Here is a 12,998-nt window from a genome sequence, read left to right as displayed (position 1 = left end):
CCCGTTGCTTTAAGTTGTAGCATACCTTCCCTTCCAGGCCTGGCAGGGAAACAAAGTGAGATCTTCCCCAGGATCAGGAAGGACAGGGGTCCCTCGCTTTTCGGAAGTTCGTGCTAAGCCACCTGGCTTTCCGGAAAGACGTTACAGGAGTACCTGTTTCGCTAACCACAAGAAACCAGAGGAGAAGTTTTGCTTTTACGAAAAAAGGCAGAGGCAAAAACAGCATTCGGCATGTTTGCCATGAACCTTATAGAGGCAGCGGGGACCCCAAGAGGTGAGAGCGCCCCCCCCCAAGCTCCATCCCCGGGAAGAACACGCAGCATCTCGGCCTCAAGCCGCCCCAGCTTTGAACTGTGTCGAGGGGCACCTGTGCTTTCTCTGGAGTTATTCTGTGCATCCACTGGCAAGCTGTGTCCTGAGATATCAGGAAAGCCTCAGAGGGGTTTTTTCGGGGGGGACTGAGAGTGCTCAGATTTTCTTTTCCATATAAATTAATGGCGATCGCGTCTTTGCTTTACGCTATTTCGGCTTACAGAAGATGTCATAGGAACTGTCTACTTTCAGATAGCGGGGGAAGCCTGTATCGGGAAATGAATGTAGGTACCCATTCAGAAGAGCTGGAGGCCGGCAGACCTCCCCTCCCAGAAGGGGTTAAGCCGAGACAGAGAGGTGAGTAGATCTCTGGCTTCCCCTCCTGGCCAGTCCCTGGCTCGAGAAGGGCAACCCAAGACGTCACGTCTGCAGATTGTATGCCCCAGCTCCATGACAAGGACGATGCTGAGGACGCATTCGGCATCAGTTCGTCCTATCGTCACACGAAACCAAACATTCGGTCCCCGGACCAAGAGAATGTGAAGGCTCCGGGAGACATCGCTCCTGAATACTGAGAGGCGAATCCTGAAGGATGTAAGGTGGCAGAGGCTGTCCCAGAAACGTCCCCCGCAGTAGATGATGCAGGTGTCCAGAGAGAGGCACGGTTGCTATGGTGGCGGAGTCATGTAAGCCTCAGAGGAGAAGTGAGATTCACACTGGAACTTGGGGGAGGAGTAGATTAGCCAAAAGAGCCTACGACGGAGGCCGGGAAGAGCTTGGTTCGGGAGCAAGGTTCAGGAGACAGGAACATTTCTGAGTAAAAAGCTGTCACGTGTGGCTGAAGCGGAAGGGTCTGAGAAACACAGCAGGGAAGGTGGGAGAAGTAACTACAGGTCACATCTGGATTCCCTGTAGTTGGCTTGTGTGTGTGTGTGTGTGTGTGTGTGTGTGTGTGGCAGGGTTTTGTTTTGTTTTGTTTTGTTAAATTTAAGTTAGTTGACCTACAGGGTAGTCTTGGCTTCAGGAGTAGAGCCCAGTGATTCACCTCTCACATTGGACGCCCAGTGCTCATCCCAAAAAGGGCCCTCCTTAATGCCCATCCACCATCCAGCCCATCCCCCCTACCCACCTCCCCTCCAGCAACCGTGTTTGTTCTCTGTATTCAAGAGTGTCTTATGGTTTGCCTCCCTCTCTACGTATACCTTATTTTTCCTTCCCTTCCCCTATGTTCATCTGTTGAGTTTCACTATAGTTGCCTCTTTTTTTTGATTGCAAGGAAGAGAGCCCCCCAAATTACCTTAAGTGAAGGGGGTTGAATCCAAGATATGAGAGGTGAGGAAGCGCCCATGGCCCTGCTTCAAAGAAAAGCAGGGCCGGCCACACCACCAAGCTCCCTGGACACAGGAGCGTGGTGTGGAAATCGAGTGTCTGAAAACATAGCATATTAATAGAAACCTTGAGGTTTGTAAGGCCAGCCAGTCAGAAGATGATTGTTACTGAAAAGACGGTTTGTTACTCAGAGTTCCCAAGAGAAGGGGGCCTAATACACCACCCAGGGCCACGCAGGGACGCAGCGGGGCCAGTGGGGGCGCCGGGAGGGAGGAGGAGGGGAGAACTGGGGGGTAAGAGCCTTCACTGTGGAGCAGCCTGTATGTGAGAAGGAACGGGTGAGGCAGGGTAAGCAAGCTGAGGACTGGCTTGAGGGAGGAACTTCAGCAGGCAGTCATCTCAGCTCCCTGGCGCTGGGGCGGTGAGTGGAGGTGGATAGGGGCCCAGGGTGTGCGAGCAGAGAGAGGAGAGAGCGGGGGTGTGGGCTGGTTCGTCTTCGGAGAGCGCAGTCCTGGGTGAGCTGTTTAGAAGCTCTGGGCCTCACCGTGGGAGGGGCGGTCCCTGCAGGGTGTGCAAGGCCCCAGATGGCCAAGCCTCAGAATACAGAAAATCAAGAGACACGGTTGAGACACCAAGAGGACACAGTGTGGCTCCAGCACTGCTGTCATCTTGTCCCTACGGCTGTCACTCCAGTGCAGATCGGGTGACTCATCCCCGCCCCTTGCTGACTCTCCTGGACCGTCCTGGCCGCAGCTGGGCTCCCAGGAGAGGACCGGATTGGTCCAGTCGCTTCCATCCATCAGCAGCTGTGGGCGCGGGTCAGACCTTAAGGACAGGCCACCCACACTGGCTGCGCCAAAAATCACGGGTGGGTCTCACGGCTCGGGGAGCTACGCTTAGAGCCCACTGGCTGGGGAAACCTGGAGGGGGAGGGGGAGGGGAAGGGGGAGGGGAAGGGGGAGCGACATCCTGAGGATTCCCGGAAGGAGAAGATACAAGCAGCCAGCCCCTCACTCGGCCTTTTCCGCATAAAGCTTCTGAAAGGCCAGAAATGAATCTGAGTTACAACTGCAGATGCACCGGAGAATTTCAAACAGGAGGGGACAAGGGGAAGCGGTATTTTTATTTAAAAAAAAAAGAAAAAGAAAAAGAAAAGGATGAATCTGGCAAAAATATAATGAGAAACGCATTGGAGAGGGAAGAGCCTGGAAACCGGAAGAATCATGAGGATCTTGCAATAAGTCCTCATGGCTCCGGGCACCTGGAGTGGGCGGTGCCCACGGGGATAGGGAGGAAGGGGCAGTTTCCAGAGACCCGCTGGAGGAAGCATTGATGGAACTGAGGAGCTGAGAAGTAGCCAAAGAAGGAAAGGGAGAAAGGCGACCCAAGGCCAACACGGAGGCTGTCAAACGGGGGGGGGAATGCGTAACTAACAGAAACAGCAAATAAAAAAAGGAATGGCCGAGTGGGAGACAGCGTGGTCCTCGCAAAGTGTCACCTCGCTGTTTAGTAACATACTTTTTAAAAAATGTTGGGGCGCCTGGGTGGCTCAGTCGGTTAAGCGGCCGACTTCGGCTCAGGTCACGATCTCGCAGTCCGTGAGTTCGAGCCCCGCGTCGGGCTCGGGGCTGATGGCTCAGAGCCTGGAGCCTGCTTCCGATTCTGTGTGTCCCTCTCTCTCTGCCCCTCCCCCATTCATGCTCTGTCTCTCTCTGTCTCAAAAATAAATAAACGTTAAAAAAAATTTTTTTTAACGTTTATTTATTTATTTTAAAAGAGAGAAAGCTTAAGCAGGGGAGGGGCAGAGAGAGAGGGAGGCAGAATCCCAAGAAGCTCCGTGCTGTCAGCACACAGCCTGACGCGGGCTCTACCCCACGAAGCGTGAGGTCGTGGCTGAGCTGAAATCAAGAGTGGGACATTTAACCAGCGGAGCCTCCCAGGTGCCCCAGTGATGTACTTTTCAACTCACAAGTCCGGCAACTCCAAGAACACAGTTACCACCTCCTCCATTTTCCCAAGTTTTCTCAGAGTCCTCGAAGGCCAGGTCCTGGGTCCCCAGTAACTCAGTACCGACCATGCTTCTCTGACATCCTCTACCCACCCCTGTCCGAGTGATGTCTTAAATGATGTTTAAATCATTAAAAGCATGACTTCCGTACGAATCTATACTGAACACGTGCTTAAAGTTCTTTTCCTCCCTAATGAGGAACCCAGCAGGATGGTAAAACCGATTCCAAGAGCATTTGTGCAACAGACGTCTATATGCTCTCTCAGGAAAGGAATGTTACAATAAGTTTGGGAAGTTAGTACAGAGCAAGTTAACATCCTCCGGGGCCATACAGCTGTAACCTGTTAGGCTGTGTTTTCGAGGGGACGGAAATGTTTGCATCTCTGCTAAGACAGAAAGTCATTCGCGACCTAGCAATGATAACTTCTAACTCCACACAGCTTCGGCTTTGGTCAACAGTGAATAGTAGGTCAGACTTGGTATCTGGCTCTAGAGAGCCTTCTCTGCAGTGTTCCAGTTTGGCACTGAATGGTCAGGCCATCATCCTCTCGCGTTATTTCCAAGTTTTGGGAGATTCTTAAGGTTCAGCTTCTATCCTGCCTTAGGATCTAAGATCTAAGCACCATTTCCTCCGATAAGCCTTCCTTGACTTCCCTGATAAGGTCAGATTCCCCCATTCATTCGCTTCCACAGCACAAAGTATTTCACCTTCACAGCAGCTAAGGTAAAGAAAAACTTATCCTGACACTTGTCACAATGGTGATGAAGACTTACTCAGGACTATTGCAATAGGTGTCAAGACTTTCACAATAGGAAAGAACGATGGGGCTCAGCGCCCAAGACCAGAAGTAGGAGTTTCCAGCCAATGAGCAGAATGAGGGGGCAGGAGAAGGAACATTACTAAGAGGACACATCAAGGGCAGGGCCATTCTTACCAAACAGACTTAACAGGATCCGAGCTGAAGGCAGGCCAGGGAGATCAGATCTCCAGGGGGTGGGAGGGGGGGGTGGGGATTCTCGCTAAACTTATTTAGCAGGATTCTTGCTAGGACTGGACGATGCAGGGCCCGCAAGGACAGGAAGAGGGCCAAGGTCGAAGCTTACTTAAGACGAGGGCTCAGAGAGCCTGGCGAAATTCAGGTCAAGGAGAGACTTGCTGTCGGTGTCCAACCCTCCAATGTTTACGCATTGGTGCGGCCGTCTCATTCACATCTGCCTCCACTGCTAGACCGACAAGACCATTGTCGGCTCCCGCCTTACTGTCCCACCCCAGTGCCCACACTGAACTTGAAGCATAGAAGGTGCCCAGTAACTATTTCCTGAATGAATGAATGAATGAATGCCCGGGATATTCAGCCGGAGGAATGCCCTAGGAGGCAGGAAACGCTTGTCCCCGCACTGCAGCTAATCCACAGCCAGCCTGTCATTATTTCCCTTCCTTGTTTCTATTTGCTTTAATTGCACCTTTTCTCATTTGACTGCCTGGCTGGGAATTCAGCTCTAGGGGGACTCGGAGCAAAGTCAAACTGTTTGCTCCCGCAGCTTGCTGATGCTGACTCAACCAGCTCTGCCTGCTGGGGCCTAAACACACGGATCAAAGACTGGGAAGCAGCTAACCTTAGTCTGTTGCACAGATAGCGTGTGCAGCCTGCCCTCTGCCTCTCCTTCCTTCCCCGTTCTCCAGGGGCTTCTGGAAAGCCAAAGCCTCCCATTGAGGGGTGGAGGGGGGACGGACCTGTGAGGACATGGCCGTGTCATTGCTCCATTATTTAATTTGCTCAGGATCAAGAGGGTGAAGGGAGGGTTGCCGAGCGCCAAGGATTGGGAGAGGGATCCTCATTTCAATAAACAACCTCTTTAAGAACAAAGCACTGGGAGTCGGATTTGGGTATCGTGGCTCACTCCCCTTTCCCCCCTGACCTCCTGAACGGTATGCCGGTGTGGTTTTCCACTTCTTCGTGTACATTTCTAATCAATCCCAGCCCATGCCACCTCTCTGACCTCACTGGTGCTATCTCATCTCTAACTGGCCTGGCAGGTCACAAAAAAGCTGTGTGCAGCCCGGTCCTCTCCCCAGAACACCAGGCCTGCATCTCGTGCAAGGCAGCCTCTGGGATGACCCCGGTGATCCCCACTTGCTGGTGTTCACGACTCCCGTTGACTGTAGGCTGGATCTAGTGACTTCTGACAGATAGGAGACGGCCAACGTGACGGGATGTGGGTGATCTGAGATTAGGTGTCCATCCTGCTGACCCTCTCTTCCTCTCTCACCTGCTCACCACGATGGAGGCCAGCTGCCATGCTGTGAGCTACCCTATGTGGCCCTGATGGCCAGGAACTGGGAGCTGCTTCTACCCATCAACCGGTGAGGATCTGAAGCCCTTAGTCCGATAGCTGGGAGGAACCGAATCTGCCAACGGCCACGTGAGTGAGCGCGGAAGCGAGTCCTCCCCAGTAGAACCTTCAGATGAAAACACAGCTCCTTGATTACAGTCCTACGAGAGACCCCAAACCCCAAAGCAGAGGCCCCAGCTGAGCCACACCCAGACACCTGACCCATAGAAACCGTGAGATACCAAATGTTTGGTTTGTTTTAAGCCAGTAAGTTTAAGCATAATTCGTTACACAGCCATGGATAACCAGTATTATATATAACTATCTACTCGGATGTCAAAAGGACCTCTCAAACTTAACACCCGAACCGAACCTCGATTTCCTGTCCTCAGAGGAGAGAGACCAGGATATACCAACGCTAAAGCAGCACAGACAGGTAGACCGGCCATGCTGCGGAAAGCACTGAGGGTCAGGTGACGGACCCGCAGGAGAGATCTCCCGGCAGGAAGTAGCATGCCTGTGAGATCAGAAAGCAACAGTTGGCTCACAGACACAGCGTGGGCACCCCGACGCGGGGGAACGTTCGGTCAAACCTTCCGCTGATGATCCTGCTAAGTCACGTGGGTTGGCCGAAGCGGCTAACTTTGACACGGCCTGCACTGACACTGTCCGGTGGACATCCAGACAGCCTGGCCTCAGAAGGACGGACCTCAGCGCTGTGCTAAAACCCACACTCCACGCCAAGGGCGTGTCACTTGGGCATTTCAAAAACTCCACCCCAACTCCGTCACGACGTTTCGATGCGTTTCAAGATAAGACTCTAACTAAGCACTAACTCCAGGGAAGTCATGTTTTCAACTTCCCTCTTATGTGAGCAATTTTGAAATGCGATGCCAAGTTTCCCTCCATAAAAAAAAGAAAAAAAAAATGGCAAAAATCGAGCTCATCTCCAGCACACCTCCATTCCAGGCAGAGACGGGGGGAGAAGCCGAAATCTGAAAATTTCGAGATAAGCTCCCTCTGTACAGTTTGTGTTTTTCTAACACCTTATATGGAGAGTGCATGTGAAATAGAGTGTGTTCTTTCACATATGCTCGCTCGTTTGAGCCTCATACAAGCTGTGGAAGAAATGGAAATCATGACTTCATTGCCATTTTAAGTGGAAACTGCTGCTCAGCAGAGTCAGAGACTTGCCTTAAGGTCATATAGCTGGTCCGTTCTGGAACCTGCTCTCGAATCAAGTTTCCTGACACCTAAGCCAGAGAGTCCCCCGTTCCTCTGCAGGGGACGCCCAGCGTGACCTGTGGCTGCGTCCACCCTGGGATTCACCCACCACCTTGGGAGATCAGGACCGTAACCATGACCGTGTTCGCCGAAGCACCGAGGATCCGCCTCGGATTAAGAGGGAGGCACGCGGGCCTGCATGGCTCTGTGGTCGCAGGGCAGAAAGGGAGGTGTGCTCCTACATGTGGTGGTGACAGACACCAGACCTCTCTCTCAGGCCAGCATCCCGGGGGGCTGACTGTGTAGCCTAACTCTCTGGACGACATGATCACACGGAGTAGGGCCCATGCGGGGCGCAACATGAAAAGGGCAGTGAGGATCGCAGGGCACCCAACAACGTTGGCATTCCAGGTCCACAGGTGCGGCCACGGCGGTGAGTAGAGGTGAAAATGGCATTGGTGTGAGGCTGCTGGGCTCACAGACCCTACCTCAGTAGTTCTGAGAGCAGGACCAGGAGGAAAGGGACACAGCTGTGGACCCCGCATGCCCATCACCTCGTGGTCTGCAGATCTTCGCGAGAGTGGAAGGCACAGGAAGGCGACTGGAGACGCGGAGCTCGGGGTCCAGGTTTGGTGAGAGGGAGGCGGCCCTCTCGGGAAGGGAGAGAGGGAGAGAACCAGGAGCGGAGGTCCGGGGCTTTGTGCAAACTCAGTGGGGACTTTGGACACGCCAGCTGTCCGGGTGGCCGTTTGAGACAATCTTATCTCAACGTTCGGGGAGGCCCTGGTGACCGATTACCCTGATGATGAAAATTAAGGCCTGGAGGGTTTAAGGACTTGCCCAGATCGTCAAACTCCCAAGCCAGTACTCTCTTCGCTACATCATGAATTTACGTGACACCTCCAGGTCACTCGACTCTGTAGGGTTTCCCCCAGCCAACTCTGGGTGACAGCCTGACAGTCACATGATAAATATCCAGCTCTTCCCATCCTTGTCTGGCCCGGCCCTCTCCATCCTGAGTGCCACTTTCTGCCTGTCTGTCCTGTGCCTGTCGCCTCAGTCTAAGGGAGCGCTCGTTTTCGAAAGGTTCGCTCTCATTATATAGTCAGTGACAGGACTTGGCAAATCCAGCCCTCACTTATTGATTCTGACAGCATGCTCTAAGGGGCGCGCAGTGAGCGTGGGTCCCCCGTGTAAGGACCACCCAGGAGCACCCTCGGTGCTCTCCGGCTGCCCCTTCCTGCCCAGAGCAGGCAGGCCCAGAGCAGAGTTCCACTGATCGTGGACAGCGGGTTGCTCGTTCATTCACAAACAGCTAATCCAAGGGCGGAGATCAGAGGTCTGGATCTAGAACTGCAGGTCATGGGGCCCTTCTTGGACCCTTTACAGCACTTCCTCCCAAAGGGAGGCTGGAGACAAGTTTAAATCACCCTGCAAAGTGGAAACATTCACAGCAGCTCTTCGTGACTTCCCGTATCACAAGCTTATCAGGCAGAAGCATGTGCCAAGCACTGAGTTACATGCCTGGAACTCATGGTGAACAAGATTGACACATGGTCTCGTCTCCAGGCAAGAATGTGGGGAAGACAGACAAGTAGCGGTTATAGCAAGTGTGGGGGAGGCACGCAGCCCGGGTACCGAGGGTGGGGCTGGGGGACCAGGCTGGCGACAGTTAGCCGTGGCAGGAAAAGTTGAAGGTGCCAACACGGTGGCCGGCAATTGGTTTGTTGGCAATGTCAGGCTGTGAAGAAGCTGGTTCTCTGAGAATCAAGAGTCAGTCTTCGACCCTAACTCCGGGGAACCCTTCGGCAAATGGCTACAGAAATGGCATATTCTTGGGGCGCCTGCGGGTGGCTCAGTCGGTGAAGCCTCCAACTTCGGCTCAGGTCATGATCTCGCGGTCCGTGAGTTTGAGCCCCGCGTCGGGCTCTGTGCGGACAGCTCGGAGCCTGGAGCCCGCTTTGGATTCTGTGTTTCCCTCTCTCTCTGCCCCTCCCCTGCTCGCACTCCTCTGTCTGTCTCTCTCTCTCCACGCATCGCTGTATTGAAGCCGGATTCTGAAAACAACCCCAGGTCGGCCTCTTGCGAGCTGGATGACTGGGCAGGTTCCCTGATGACCAGGCCTCTGAAGCTCAAATTCCTCAACCACAAAAATGGAGATAATGGTAAGATTGCCAGAAGATATGTCAGTCAGGGTTCTCCAGAAAAGCAATCTATCTCTCTCTCTCTCTATCTCCTTCATGTGTATCAAGAGATTTATTTGAAGATGTTTGGCTCATCCACTGTGGTGATTGGCAACTCAGAAACCCGTAGGGCAGGCTGGAAACTCCGGCAGGAGTTGACGCTGCAGTCTTGAGGGAGAATTTCTTCTCCTCCAGGAAACCTCAGTGTTTGCCCATAAGGCCTTTCAACTGATTGGGTGAGACCCACCCATGTGATGGAGGGTCATCTCCCTTTGCTTAAGATCAACTGATGTTGTGATGAGCACTGGCTATTATAAGTAATGAATTGCTAAATTCTACACCCGCAACTAATATTATTCTGTACGGTAACCAACTGGGATTTAAATAAAAACTTGAGAAAAGAGGGGAAAAGATAAACTAAAATCAACCGATAGCAGATGTTAGCCATATTTACCAAATACCTTCACAGCAACACCTACATTTGTCTTTGATTAAATAGCTGGGTATTATAGCCTCGCCAAGTCAAGACATAAAACGAACCGTCACGGAGCATTAAAATGAGGTAAGGTAAGTGTAACACCCTGCCACAGAGAGTGTTCAATATGTTGAAGAGATTCGTAATTTTTTTCATGTTTATGTATTTATTTTGAGGGGGAGAGGGGCGGAGAGAGAGAGAGAGAGAGAATCTCAAACAGCCTCTCTGCTGTCGGCGCAGAGCCCTAGGCAGGGCTCGAACTCAGGGACCGTGAGATCGTGACCTGAGCCGAAATCAAGAGTCAGGCTCTTACCTAAGCCACCCAGGCACCCCAAGAGGTTCTTACGTTTAATTTATTCAGAAATATTTGGGCACGCGCTGTGGCAGCTGAAAGTACACCTGATTTCTCACATATCATGAGAGAATAATAGCGTACCCAAATACTACTTAGGCCCGTACCCTGGCCCACTCTGAGCCAGCTCCTGACTGTCTGTGCCTCCGAAAACCTCTCTCTGTACTGGCCAAAGGGTATCTCTTCATGACAAACTTTGCTGCCACAGAAAACTATTAATAAAGAACTCCGTAAATGCTGCCAGAATTCTCATCTCCACTCTCATTTAGGGGAGCTCAGCACTATGTCTGTCTATATTAGAGCCAATATGAGTGTTTTTATTTTTAACCAAGACCTTTATGAGCGTTTTTATGAGATGTAATTCTTCACTATCTTAAAGGAAAGCTGAATCTTGCTTCTTCTTGTTGGATGAAATTCCTTTTATCCTCTTTTTTTTTTTTTTTTAAGTTTTATTTATTTATTTGAGACAGAGAGAGAACACGAGCTGGGGAGGGCCAGAGGGAGAGGGAGAGAGAGAATACCACGTGGTCAGCGTGGAGCCAGACTTGGGGCTCGATCCCACGAACCATGAGATCATGACCTGAGCCAAAATCAAGAGTCAGACACTCATCCAACTGAGCCACCCTGGGGCCCCTCTCCTCTTCTTTTCAATGCTACAAAAACTTTTGGCTGAGGGAGGAGGGGTGGGAACTAGAAAAGCAGAGGAATGAAAAACCAGAAATACCATTAAAGTTTACTTTACTTATGGATTTGCCTTTAATAGGATTTGGTGGTAAACTAGTATCCTATCACCAAAACACATATGTATCTAGAACAACAGGCACAGTCATGTGACTACAAGTCCTTTCCATGGAATTTCTTTCCTTTTCTATGTTTTGATCTAGAACCCAAAGATATTTGGGGGGAACAGATGATATATTCTTATACATTCTTAGTAGAACCCAACTCAAGCAAACATAAACAACAACAACAATCACACAGGAAGTATATTAGAAAAACAAAGGATTACTTTACAGAATCCAAGAATTGGGCTTTGGAAGGCACGAGCCGGGGCACCGCCAGTGGCCTCAGGGAAAACAGTGCCCAAGATGCTCTCATCCTCCTTCTCTCTGCCCTTCTCTCTCTATTGTTCTCATGATAAAAATACAGGTTTTTTCCCTTTCATGCTACGTGTTCATCACCACTCGCTGTGGCTCAGCTCCACACCAACTTCACCCAAGGAGTCAAGTTCAAGGAGCAGCCTTCATGGCCAAAGAAAAAAGGAAGGGCAGCAGACCTGTCAGTGGTCCCGAGGGCTGCTGCTCAAAAAAAGTGGCACCTGTCACTTTTGCTCCTTGGTTTCATGGCCCAGCCTGAGAGCAATAATGTGGAAATGCTTCATCCTTCTGAAGGAGGGGCATCGCCAGCGGAAGAAGAGTCAAACAGTCTACCACAAGTGTCATTGAAAAGAGACCCCCTTGGGGCGCCTGGGTGGCGCAGTCGGTTAAGCGTCCGACTTCAGCCAGGTCACGATCGCGTGGTCCGTGAGTTCGAGCCCCGCGTCGGGCTCTGGGCTGATGGCTCAGAGCCTGGAGCCTGTTTCCGATTCTGTGTCTCCCTCTCTCTCTGCCCCTCCCCCGTTCATGCTCTGTCTCTCTCTGTCCCAAAAAAAAATAAATAAACGTTGAAAAAAAAAAAAAAAGAAAAGAGACCCCCTTAGTTGGACCATATGGGGAGAAGGGGGGACTGTGGAAGGGGGGATACCTCCCAACAAAAGGGAAGTTAAGAGGAACCCTTTGTGTGTTTTCTAGGGGGAAATTTTTGTCAAAAAAAAAATATATGTAAGCACACACACATATTTCAGATGGAACACAGATAAAAAGAAATAAGAAAGCTGATTCACGATGGGACTCCTGGCTGGCTCAGTCAGCAGAGCGTGCAATTCTTAACCCTGGGGTTGTAAGTTAGAGCCCCACGCTGGGTGTAGGGATTACTTAAAAATAAAATCTTAAGGGGCATCTGGGTGGCTCAGCCCCACTCGGCTCACCCCCACTCGTGATCTCATGGTTAGTGAGTTCAAACCCTGCATCGGGCTCTGTGTTGACAGCATGCAGCCTGCTTGGGATTCTCTCTCCCTCTCTCTCTCTGCCCTTCTCCTGCTAACTCTCTCTCTCTCTCTCCCCCCTCACAAAATAAATAAACATTTAAAAAAAAAAAAGAATGAAATTGCAGACATTCTACTCACAGAGAAGCCAGTGAACCCCTTGTGAGATGGACCGAGGACCGGCCGGCCACTGAAGATAGTTTTGGTTTTGTTTCTGTTGTTTTGAGGGCTCTTGATCCATTACTAGCCAAAAAGAAAGAAAGAGGTAATAATAATAATACTGATTTCCTTGACAAATGTTTGTTGTCTGTGGTGTTCTAGGAGTTGAGGCGACAGCAGTGAACAAAAAGACAAAATTGTGTGACCTCACGGAATTTACTTTCCAGCTGGGAAAGATTTGCAGGCAGAATTAGCATGGTGTGTACCATGTTGGAAAGCCGGGCGTCCTGGGGAGCAGATAAAGCAGAGGATGAAGGCTGAGAGTGTGGTTGGGGGGAAGGTTTGAGATTTCAAGAACAGAGGCCAAGGAACCCTTCGCCAAGAGGGCGACCTTTGAGTAAAACCCTAGAGCAGACGAGGAGTGAGCCAACCGTGCATCTGGAGAAATGAGGTCCCGGATACAGAGAGACGGGACAAGCGAGGGTCCTCAGGTAAGGCCCCCTTGGTGTGTTGCAGCAGAAGTTGGTGCCAGTGACGAA

Source organism: Leopardus geoffroyi, chromosome A1 (assembly GCF_018350155.1).
Source record: "Leopardus geoffroyi isolate Oge1 chromosome A1, O.geoffroyi_Oge1_pat1.0, whole genome shotgun sequence".
Lineage (NCBI taxonomy): Eukaryota > Metazoa > Chordata > Mammalia > Carnivora > Felidae > Leopardus > Leopardus geoffroyi.
This window is presented reverse-complemented; position numbering follows the sequence as displayed.